The sequence below is a fragment of the Motacilla alba genome, chromosome 3 (genome assembly GCF_015832195.1).
Source record: "Motacilla alba alba isolate MOTALB_02 chromosome 3, Motacilla_alba_V1.0_pri, whole genome shotgun sequence".
Classification (NCBI taxonomy): Eukaryota; Metazoa; Chordata; class Aves; order Passeriformes; family Motacillidae; genus Motacilla; species Motacilla alba.
The window spans coordinates 108,605,966-108,618,219 of NC_052018.1; positions in this window are offsets into that span (position 1 = coordinate 108,605,966).

Here is a 12,254-nt window from a genome sequence, read left to right on the forward strand (position 1 = left end):
CTTGGGATCACTGGACACACTCTGGGCTTTCATCAGTACAAACAGGGTTTAAGCCTCCACTTTAAAGCCTTCCCTGTTTGCCCATGGAAGTGGCCATGCAGCTGGGCTCCTAGAGCTCAAAATCTGGGACTGTCTGTCCCAGGAACTTCCCTGCTTGGAGAGCAGCAGGATCTCCAAGCTGCCCACACTGAGAGGCATCAGCTGTGCTGGAAATCCCTCAGGAAAAAGCCCATGGGAGAGCCTGGGACTGCAAGGAACATCCTTCTGCTAGTCCGGGTTTTTTGTGGCTGTCCTGGCTTGCCAAGCAAACTGTATTCCATTTGCCATCTGTGTGGCAGCTGTCTTCTGTCAAGTGGGCAGTTTTCCTTATCTCTTCCACAACCACTCCTCCCTCTGGGGAGACATCTGCTGATAACAGGCTATTGAATGTCACTGCACGGCTGATAAGAACTGCAGCATCCCATTGGGAGATGCTCCACCCAGAGGGAGGAGCCAAGCATTCCTACCTGGATATATTCTGGAGAGTCTGGAACACCAGCACGGCTTCTCCACTGGATGTCCCAGAGGAACAGCTGCCTCTTCCACTGGATCTTCAGAGGAAGACTACACCTTTCTACAGGATCCCTGCTCCACCAGAACCCCCCTGACACTCCAGGAGGACTGCAGCCACAATTCCAACGGGACTGCTCCCAACACCCTGACCAACAGGGTGTCAGGTTGTGTTCTGACTCTGTCAGTGTTGGTTTAGTTTACTGCACTGTTTATTTTATCTTTTAATTTTCTTCCCTAGTAAAGAAGTGTTATTCCCACTCCCATATTTTTGCCTGAGAACGCCCCTTAATTTCAAATTTATAACAATTCAGAGGGAGGGGGTTTACAGTTTTCCATTTCAGAAGAGGCTCCTGCCTTCCTTAGCAGACACCTGTCTGTCCAAACCAAGACAGCGGCTCTGCTCCAAGGATGTCACTGAAACTCTGGCTAAAAACAAAAACTCTCCAACAATTTTTAGTGTTAGAAAATGAAGGCATTACTTTGTTCTATCCAGGATGTTGTTCTGGCCAGGATGTGCAACACGAATCATTTCATCCACACATTGCCTGGGTTGTGCAGCGAAAATCATTCCATCACACAGAATTTCTACTGGATCTTTCCCATACTTATACAGTCTAAACCCAGAGAAATTAATTGGTTCAATGTTCATTGGTCCCGAGTTAGACAGTTCTTACTGTTTGGTTTCCTATTTGTTATTATCCCTTTACCTTCAATGTTAATTAGGTTCTCATTCTTCTAGGACAGAGGCTCCATGGCCTGGAGCAGCTGGGATGGATGCAGTGGGATGCCCAAGGCCTGTGTGCTCCCTGAAAACCTCTGTCCTGGAGATGAGAGTCATTTCCATCAGCTCACATACTTTTCATGAAGCCCTTTTCTTGGGAAGAGTGACTCACTTGCAATATCCATCTGAAATGTTCTCCTGAGGTATTTTTAGACAACAGTAGTGGGGGTCCAGTGAGTCATGGCTCTATCACTGCCCATTAATGCAGAAATCCATGGGATCCAGGGCAGTGGATTGCTGTTCAGGGCTGCTTCCGTGGAGCTCTGTCTCACCAGTATGCCAGCCTTCGTTCCCACCGCTGTGTTCGAATGGTGGAGTTTGTTCCCTCCTCACGAACAAGGCAATTGGAGCAGGCATCCAAAAGCCCTTCAGCTCCAAATCGCTGTAATCCAACTTGATTTCACTGCAATCCAGCTTGATCTCACTGCATGTACCAGCCATTACTCTGACTGCAGGAAAATACAAGATAGAAGTGACGGGGAAGGAGGGAGGAAGGGAAAGAAGGCAGCCTGGAATCAGGCAAGGGAATGAGCTGGCTCACTCCAGAGTGTGGCAGGGGGAATAATTGAGGCACCAGGAGTGCCTGTTCCTCGTGCTAACAAGGGAACAAGGCATGGAACACTTTAAAGAGCCTCTGTGGTTTACCTGCAATAAATCTCATGTTTCAGAAGGCTGGAGAAGCTTGTGAGGAGAGCAGAGCCAAGTGAGAGGAGAGGCTGCTCTGCAACCTCCTGGCGCAGGATGCATGCAGCGGAACTTTCTGTTTGCTCATCTCAGGAGTGCCCACTGAGAGCTTTGTCAGAGCTCAGCCTCAGTGATTCTGTGGTTCCATGATGCGGGCCTGGGCAGGAAAGATCCCCTGGTTCTGTGACATGGGCCTGAGCAGAGATATCCTGCTCAAACATGAGTTTGAGCTCAAACTAAGGCATGCCAGCAAAGTTGCTTTGAGCTGCTCCATTTCTGCATTTTAACAGCAAGAAGCCCAGGCACGAGAGGTCAGGATGGGCTCTGTGCAGGCAGGCAGAGAGGGCCTGAACCAGATTCAGCCTGGCAGCAAACTGCTCTTAGGGAAAAACCAGAGGTGATGCCCTAGGTCTTCCCTAATACCAGCAAAAGGCAGGGAAATGAAGGAAATTTTTCCCTGGAAGCTATTCCCTGGTGAATCCCCAGCCAGCATTAGTTGTTGGAGCACAGAGGGCATTTCTCACGCTCTCAGAAATCTCCTGCTCCCCAGCCAGAGTGATGCCAGGCTGCTTAGAAAGATGCTGTGGCTCAAAGTTGCTTTTAAAGCTGGTCTGACCAACCAAAATGGAGAGGGGCAGCTGATGCTCCCAACAGGGATCCAGCATAAACCACACCTGTGGCAGCAGCTCTCAGAAAGGCTGTGAGAAGATCAGAGAGAAGAGTGATAAACAATTCTTATCTTCACTTGCTGCGCCTGTTGTTCTGAACATGTGGAATGTGTTACGGAGATTTGTTTACCAGAGGGTGGTTTCCTAATTAGCCAATGGTGATGGTGTTTGGATTGGAGGACCAATTAGGTCTGCCTGTGTTGTAACTGTCTATAAAAGCAATGGGTTTCTTAATAATAATAATAATAACAATAATAATAATAAAGAGAGATTGACCAGCTTTCTGTGAATCATGGAGTCTATGCTAATGATTACCCAGCTGCTGCAACACACATCCTGTGTAAATCAGACCATTTTTTATTTCTTTGCTCACACTGTCTTCAGGATTGGAACCTGCAAACTCATCCATTCCACCTTAATCATGGCACTTGGAGATTGTTCTTTTTGACCAGAGCCAGAAGTTATTCCCCTTTCAGTCCATCAGTAATTGTGCATCAAATTAAACCCCTCCAATCCTTTTTACCAGTACCTTTGGCCTGTCAGAGCAGCATCATTTCTTCATGCTGTTCCACCCTTAAAATCCTGATTTTTGGAGCCAAATGGCCCTTCAATTCAGCACCTGGACCGAAACATTTGTGAGATACCAACTGATCAGGATTTTTTACTGGCAAGATTATTTTCTCTTCCAAGAGTCCACGAGAACCAGCAGCACATTTTCATCGGACCCCTAACATAATCTCTGGTTACCATGGAGATTTCCTTGGGGAATTTTCTATTGAGAAAATAAAAACAGTTTTTTAAGAAAACTACAGTAAATTGCTCAAGCAGGAATAAGAACGTGAATTTCAATAGCAGTAATTTGCAGCCACTCTGTTGTTTGCCAGCACTTAACTGAAGTCCTAAAAAGGGTTTTTATTCAGATTGGCATTGTGTTGGTAACTGGTGGGCATTTCCAACAGGAAAACTGCCTGGCACACGTGAGCACCACGGGGGCTCACAGACATCCCACCAAGAGGCCCTGGCTGGAGTTTTTAGAACGTGTTCACTGGGAGCACACAACCTCTCTTTAGAGGAGGTGAAAGGGGCAGCCAAAAACGGGGAGATGGAAATAGCCAAAGCCAGAAGCAAACCCTCAAATTTATGGGGTTGCTGTGCTGGAGGGCTGTAATGCCTTTCCCCACTTGGTATATTTATGATTTGCATTGCACTCATAATCTTCTTTGGTGACTGGCACAGGGGTGCCCAGAGAAGCTGCGGATCCCTGCAGGTGTCCCAAGGCCAGGTTGGAGGGAGCTTGTTCCAGTGAAAAGCATCCCTTGCCCATGGGGGTGAATCCATAGGAGAGGGGCTGAGGGAGCAGCAGCTGACTCAACACCTGTGAATTTCCTCCCCGAGAGTTTATAAACGCATGAGCAAACCCACATTCGTGCTTATTCTCTGAATAACAACATTGGCAGCATTAGGAGAAAGTAATGCGAGAAATGCTAGTCACTTCCAAAAATGTCAAAGGTTTATCAAAAATACAACAGAAGACTGAATGCAGAAAATATTACAGCACCAGGAGCAAAGGATCTTTCCCACCATGTGCTCATCCACACGAGGGATGTTTCACCTTTTAACTCTTTAGTCCCTCCCAAAGTTCTGCCCCCATCGACTCCTTCTTCACTCTCCAGGGGTGGAATTCATTTCCTTACACCTTGATTGGAGGTCGGGTGCTGCCATAATACAAGCCTCCCAAATGTCCCGACTACCCAGGCCACCCCCTGATAGCCATGCAAGGTGGGGGGGGGAACATGAGTGTAAAACTTCTCCTAACATTTGCCTTTTAATTGTGGGAGTTCAACCATCTCATTACTCATCTGTCACAGTAACAAACACTGCCCTGTGGGCTCCAGAAGAGCCTGTGGAACAGACAATATCCCAAACAAACTGGAGCACTGGGAGTGGGCAATTGAAGGAGATCAGTTCCCCAGCACCAGTTCAGTCCAATTCTCAGCCGTGCTCCCAGGCAAGAATGCTCCTGCAGGGAGCAGGTGCCAGAGCAGGGACTATTCCCTGTTCTCTTCTTTCCCTCAAGACTCCCCTTGTACCTGGAGGGGAAAAACCACGGGCTGCAACAGGGATGTGACTTCAAACAAGCTGAGCTGCAGGCACTGGGCAGATTTGAAATGGTGTGAATAATAAAAACCAAGATGAAATAAACCCTTCACAATTCACCACAGGCCCCCAAAGCTTTACCTGCATCTCAGTGAATTAAAAAAAAGCTGAGTCAGAGTGGTTGTGTGTCCTCCTGCCTCCTATGAATGACCTTTCATGGGGGAATTTGTAAGCAAAAAGCTTCAAGGGGAAAGCAATCCCCACCCCCAGTTATCCCAAACTCTGCAGCTACATGAATGCAATGAGCAGGTGGATTTAGGACAGCAAACACAGAGGAGTTTGCCTCATTCCAAGGTATGACAGATGTGCCATCAGCTTCTGCTCCAGGGTGGCCCCAACAGATGGCAAGGGAAAGGGACAGGAGCGAGGTGTGCCTGGCAGACAGAGTTTGTCCCACCTCAGCCTTTCCCAGCCACAGGACTTTAGGATTTCCCAAGCTGGAAGCTGACTCTCAACCCACTGCAGAAAAGCCAGTGATTTTAGGTGATTCCAGAGAACCGATGATTTTAGGACACTAATTTGTTTAATAATTTTTAAAAACATTTTTGTTTCTGGCTCTCCTACACTGCCAGACTGACTGCAGGTGTTCTCCTGGAGCTCCTCTGCTCCAAGAACCCAGGAGCCAACACTGCCCAGACCTGCCCAGCTGCCCCATCCTGCCCCAGCATGCAGGGATACCGAGGAATTTTGCAGTGAATCGTGGCATTCACATTCCCTGGAAAAATCCCTTCTCCCAGGATTTTTCTCCTGGGAAGCTGAGAAGCCTCAGAGAAAAAGGAAAACAATTCTTATCTCATTTGCTTCTGCTGTGTTGTGCTCATGTGTGGAATGTGTTTGGAGATTGTTCACCCACAGGTGATTGTTCCATTGGTTTCATGTGAATTGTTTTGACTCTCTGGCCAATCAGTGCCAAGCTGTCGGGGCTCTGGAGAGAGTCACGAAGTTTTCACTATTATCTTTTTAGCCTTCTGTAAGTATCCTTTCTGTATTCTTTAGTATAGTTTAGTATTCTTTAATATAATATAGTATTATAAAGTAATAAATTAGCCTTCTGATAACGCGGAGTCAGATGCATCATTCCTGCCTTCCTTCATCTGGGGGCAACACAAATACAACAGCGGATACTGAGGAGTTCTGCAGTGGATACTTAGGAATTCTGCAGCAGTTCTGTGCCTGCAGGAGGCACCACAGCCAGGAGAGAGCCACTAACCCTCACAAACACCATTGTATGGGAACCACGGCATCTGAGAAAGACAAAGACCCAACCACCTCCTGCAATCTGTCTTTCCAGCCCATCCCAGCAGCTTCCCAGGACTTTATGGATCCCTGATCTGGGCCCTGATGCTCCTTGTTGGCCATGCTGCCACACGTCAAGGATCAATTAATGATGCACAGCAGCCCTCACAGGCACCCACCGTTGAAAAAACTCTGCTCTGGCCCCTAAAAATGTTTACAAAATGAGTGTTTTCTGCATGACAGGTGACTGGCAGCTGACCTTTTCCATCAATAACTCAATTCCCATGGAAAGAGCAGAGTGCCCTATGGGGTGTGACAGAAGCCCAGTATTGTATTTGCTGGGAATGTCCCGATGAAGGCAGGAAGGATGAATCTGACTCCATGTTCTCAGAAGGCTAATTTATTATTATATTATATTATATTATATTATATTATATTATATTATATTATATTATATTATAGAATATTAAACTGTACTATACTAAAGAATAGAGAAAGGATACTTACAGAAGGCTAAAAAGATAATAATGAAAACTCGTGACTCTCTCCAGAGTCCTGACACAGCTTGGCCCCAGTTGGCCAATGAGTCAAAACAACTCACACCAGAATCCAATGGAACAACCACCTGTGGGTGAACAATCTCCAAACACATTCCACACGTGAGCACAACACAGGAGAAGCAAATGAGATAAAATTGTTTTACTTTATCTCTGAGGCTTCTCAGTTTCCCAGGAGAAAAATCCTGGGAGAAGGGATTTTTCCAGAGGATGTGAATGCTACAGCCCAGTGATAACCCTCTGCATCCAGAGGTGGCCACAGGGATGGGCAGGATGTGGCACTGCAGAGCAGGACTCTGTGTGGAGTATGCTTGGCAGCGCTTGGGATTGAAGTTTAAGGAAAAATTGGGATTTCTGCCTGAAGCAGAGCACGTGCAGCAGGAACCCTTCTCCCAGCAGCAGCTGCCTGCAGACATCTTCCTGCTGCTCTCAGCCCCAAGCCCAGCACCTGGCTTGGGACACTCCAGCACCCTAAGAAAGCGTGGCTTTCTCAGGTCCTGCTGCTCGTTCCTCATTTTCTGTCCTCTTCCAAAGTGCCAGGGGAATGGGCCTGAGGGGAGCAGTGGCCAGGCCTCCTGTCAACCCTTCAAGGGTCCTTTGGAGATTTTGCATGAGGAAGAGCTGCAGGAAAACAGACAGAAAAAGAGAAAAATGGGATTCTTTCAGCTGAAAAAAGCATCTTATTGTCATGGCATGAAAGCCAGTGCTGAACTGTTACTTAACATTCCTCAAGCATCCCAGCTTCCGTGTTTTGAAGTGCTGCTGGGAAGAAGAGACTGATGGCAGTGCTCTTTTCCCAGCAGACATCCAGGAGCAGCGGGGGAAGCCCCAGCAGCTGCTGATCAGCAGAGCCTTTTCCCCTCTGTTTTCTGCGGTTACCTTCTCCTTCCCAGCAGGGCCCTGGCCTGGAGAGGGGCTCGGATGAGCATGCTGGCTGCAGAGCACAAAGCCCACGGGATGCAGCTGAGCCCATCTGATGCAGCTGCTGAGTTACACAACTGCAGTGTCACAGCCAGTCCAGGGAATGAACAGCCCTTCCCATGTGGCCAGGGCTGCTCCCTGAGCCCAGGGAAAACGGGAGCAGTGGATTGGAAGTTGTCCTGATTCCTTCTGAAGCTCCAGCCTGAACAAGTTCTCGCCTTCCCAGAAGTCTACTCAACACCTTGTGCGAATTCATTCAAATTGACGCCCCCCCAGAGGAGATGACCTTGTGTAAAAACAGGCATTTCCCCCCGCTCCATCTCTGACTGCCAGGGAGGATTTAAAAAGGAATAAAGAATAAAATTCCCAGCAGCTTTGTGAGCAGTGTTTGATGTTGGGTTGTGTAAATCACAGCCCAGACTGAGCTGCACGTATGGGAATAGGAAGGAAGGGCTTGATGAGCAGCTCAGTGGAGCTCAGATCCAACTGCACAGCCAGCTGAGAGTTTAATTACCCAGATGAGAGAAACACTGATCCCTCAGTGCCTGGCACCGTTTCCATGCATGTTTGACAGTCTGAAATCAGGGCTGTTTTAGGCTGGAAGGGACATGGGGCATCCACAAGCAGCTGGGAGGCATCGGGAACATCGCAGGAAGTGGTGCCCTCTGCAACCCTCACAAAGGTTTCCATTTTGGTTCCTCAGGAAGGATGGAGAGCTGGACAAGTCACCTGCCCAGACGTAAGTGCTGAAAGCACAGGAAGATGGAACTAGGTGGATTTTGGGGTCCCTTTCAACCCAAACCATGCCACGATTCTACGGACATCTCCACCAATGAGGAGCAGTTCAAGTACAAAGGACACCAGACTCAGGGGGCAGGAATTGCTTTCAAAAGGAAAGGAGTGTAGTTGTTAATTTCCAAACATCACACTTAGACATCTGAGGAACAAAAATGTAGGGCACCCAAGGATTTCCCGTGATTTTGAAAGCAGCAGTAGTGTAACACACCCCGGGGCTGGAACATGAGCAATCCGAAACGTATTCCCAGAAGGAGCTCCCAGATTGCTCTGATGAACAGGAGGCTGTTTACTGCAGGCTTTCTGAGCTTTTGACATGAGTCATCTGGCAGAACCGAAGCCAAATGAGGGAACCAATAAGTGAAAATACATAGGCATCATTAGCAAAAAACAAGGAAAAAGGAAGATGGTCTGCTTTCATGCACTTTGGGGAGCTGGCAGACTTTTTAAAGGGATTGAAATACATGGCTCTCCTTTACTTCCCAAGATCATGGCACCTGCTTCCAGGGGTAACAGGAGCAGCCCACCCCAAGGCTTGCTCTGGAGTCAGCAGAAGAGAAGCCCACTCAGGCACCTCCACTGGTTATAGAGAGCAGGTGGGAAAAGTTTAACATCTAAAATTAGATGGGAGCATGGATGATCTTCAAATTTGAAGTTTAAATTACATTTTGAGTGCCCGGGTTTAGATGTTCTGATTCAAGAGAAAGCCTCAAATCCATACAATTCATTATTGATGAGCCTGAGAAGATAGCCTGACACATGCTGAATGTCCAGGTGCTTTTCAGCTCCCTTCCCATGCCGTGGAGTCCCAAGCTCTCTGCCCAGACACCTGGAAGCAAAGGTTTGAGTCAGGAGAAGAAGGGAAAAAAACCCCCAAACCTCACTAAGCATCTTAAGGACAGCTCATGTAGTGCCTGGACCTCTGGACTCAGGAGCTGTCATCTGCTGCAGAGGGTGATGTCAGGGTGAGGGCACCTGCCCCAGCCCTGCTGCCAGCCCAGAATGAACAGCATTGTCATAATTCACCCTTTGGCACATCCTGGGCAATTCTCCACAGGCTCCAGGTTCTGCTTCACTGCAAAGAGGGAGACCCATTCCTGGGGCTCTGTCCAAGGGTCCTCTCTGAGTGACATCTGCTCCTGCTGGGCTGAGGTCACCCTTGTCACGGGATGTGTGTTGCTGCCTTTGTTCTGGTCTTCTCTCTTCGCTGCCTCTGTTTCTGAGAGGTTTCATTAGTTATGCACAAAGAAAAGAGAGGGAAAAAACACTGAAAGTAATAAAAATATCTTTGCGGGAGATTTAAGAAATGATAAATTTTAACATTTCTATAAAAATGGCAGCTCAGGCTCCCAGCGCATGCAGCAATAAAGCAGACAAAATATTCCATGAGATGCTTCCTGTGATTGTCCCAGGTTTGGCTGGGGTATAGTTTTCCCTTTATTAGCTGGTACAGTGCTGTGCTTTGGATGCAGGGTGGGATGATGCTGGGTGGCCAGGCAGCTGCAGCTGGCCATCCCTTCCCCTCTCTCCCCCATTTCTCAGAGGAGCAGGGTGCAGGAGGCTCGGGGAACACCAGGGATCAACAGCTCCTTAAGTGGTTGTGGATGCTCTGCTGGGACACTTCACCAGCCTGGCCAGTCTCTGTGATCTACTGCATCTCTCAGCTGCTTCCACCACAGCCACCCCAAGTCCAGCACAGCCAGAAATCATTTCAGGGCCAGCAGACATCTTCAGGGGGGCACCCCGAATCAAACTGGCACCGTGGAGTCAAACTGGCTTCTGCAGAGCTAACGAAGGTTGTGGATTTTAGAGTTTCAGAGCTACAGAAGGGACCTGCAAGTTGGTAAGACCTTTGATACAGAGTCTTAATTCTGCTTCAGCTCAGCCCAACCCCAGGGTCTGTGCATTTGGTTCTTATTTAAACACAGCAGCCACCTTGGGAAAGGTCAGGATTGACACTGGGCTCACAGCTCCCCTGCCAAATTTAAGCCTGACAGGACTCAAGAGCACACAACAGACACAAAGCCCTGGGAAGTGGATGCTGCTGGTGGGAAGCCTGGTGGCACTGGGAGAGGGGTCTTTGCAGAGACAAAGGTGTCACATCACCTCCACCATCCGTTTGTCTGTTGCAAAAACTCTCAGAATTAAAAAACAAACAAAACAAAACCCAGCCCAACAAGAATTCTCTAGGAATTGGATGCAGTTTCTTTCCCCAGTCTGAAATTCTCATGTGCAGGCCCCTTTGCAGGGGCTTGGTTTCCTGAAAACAAAAATTGTACAGACAGAAACCACCAGCAACTGCTGGATGTGTATCAGCAACACATTTAACAACTTAAATTGGGTAGTAAAGGTGGAAAGGTAATACCTGGCCTTGTCTGCACAGAAACACTCTCATTTCACCCTTAAAAAAGTCAAAAGCACATTGGAGAGAAACAAGAGGGGGGGTTAAGTGTTCTCCTGTAATGGTCCTATAGTGTGTTTGCTTAGATTGCTGGATTAACAAGGGAACTGGATTTCATTACATGCATGAGAAAATGAATACAAAATTAAATTAATGCCATTATTTATATTACTGCAACAGAGCAAAATGCAGAAGGAGCAGTGTTTTTAAGCGGTGAAAGGGCAATGTATTCCTTCTTCAAATACAGAAAATTATAGTTAGGAAACCACTTAAATTGGAAAAGACATCTAAGACCATAGAGTCCAACTGTTAACTCAGCAATGAAGTTAAAAATAAATCATCTTAGTTCCCCTTTGAAATTCACATCAGCCTCGAGAAGGAACAAGCACATTTATTTCCTGCCTGCAGCCTGTGGCACCTTAGACATCTGAGTTTGCAGAGATTGTCCTGGGACTCCGAAATGTTATGTAAACCAGGAAATAAGCCAGTTGGGTTCTAGACAGCCATAAACTAACCCCACGAGCATCCCCCAGCTTTATGTGATGGGATTTGGATGAGGCACATCCCTGATGAAAAGAGGGAAGAGGTCTGACTGGATGACGTGGCGGCACAGCGTCATTCCCAGCGGCGACGCGCGCAGATGTAGCAGCTGTCAGATAATCTCCCTGATTAATGCCCAAGAGCCCTTGCATTCAGCTCTGCTGCTCCTACAAGACGCAACAGCCACGAACCGAATCAGCAGGACCGCTCCAGAGCACAAGAGATGCAGTTCTGTCCTCTTCCCATCTCTTCTAGAGGCAAAAGACACCCAGGTTTTGCTGCAGTTTGACCTCCAGCTTGCATGGTTACTTTGAAAAGAGAAGTGTGCAAAACTGCTGCCATTTATTTCTAAAATCCACTTGGTATGTGTGTGCTTTGACTTCCAAAGGATTAAGCAAACGATGTTGTGAGAAACAGCTACTCACTTTTCATAGTTTAGGAAGGTTTAGTAAACCTTATCAAAAATACAACAGAAGACTGAATAAAGAATAAAGGTTACGGCGCTGGGAGCAAAAGACTTTCCCTGCCATGTGCTCAGCCCCCTCACAATGGAGGTTTTCCTTTTTTAACCCTTTAACCCATCCCAAAGTTCTGTCCATTAACCCCTTCTTTGCTGTCCAGTGATGATCTCTTCCTCAAATCCTGACTGGAGGCCAGATGTCACCAGTGACAAGCCAGCCCTCCCAGATATCCCAACCCCAGCTGTCCCATGATAACCACGCGAGGGGGTACAACATAACTATAAATCTATACAACTTTTCTTAACCTATATGCATGATATTTATCCGTTAATTGTCAGAGTCAATCATTGCATTACTCATCTATCACAATGTGTGTGACTTTGGGCTCCCAGAGCTGTGCAAACCCAACTGAGGATGCTCAACTAAATCAGCAGGTGGCCACAGCTCGGCTTCGGCTGGAAGCATCTCCTCATCATCTCCTTGGCCATAGTAATGCCCCAG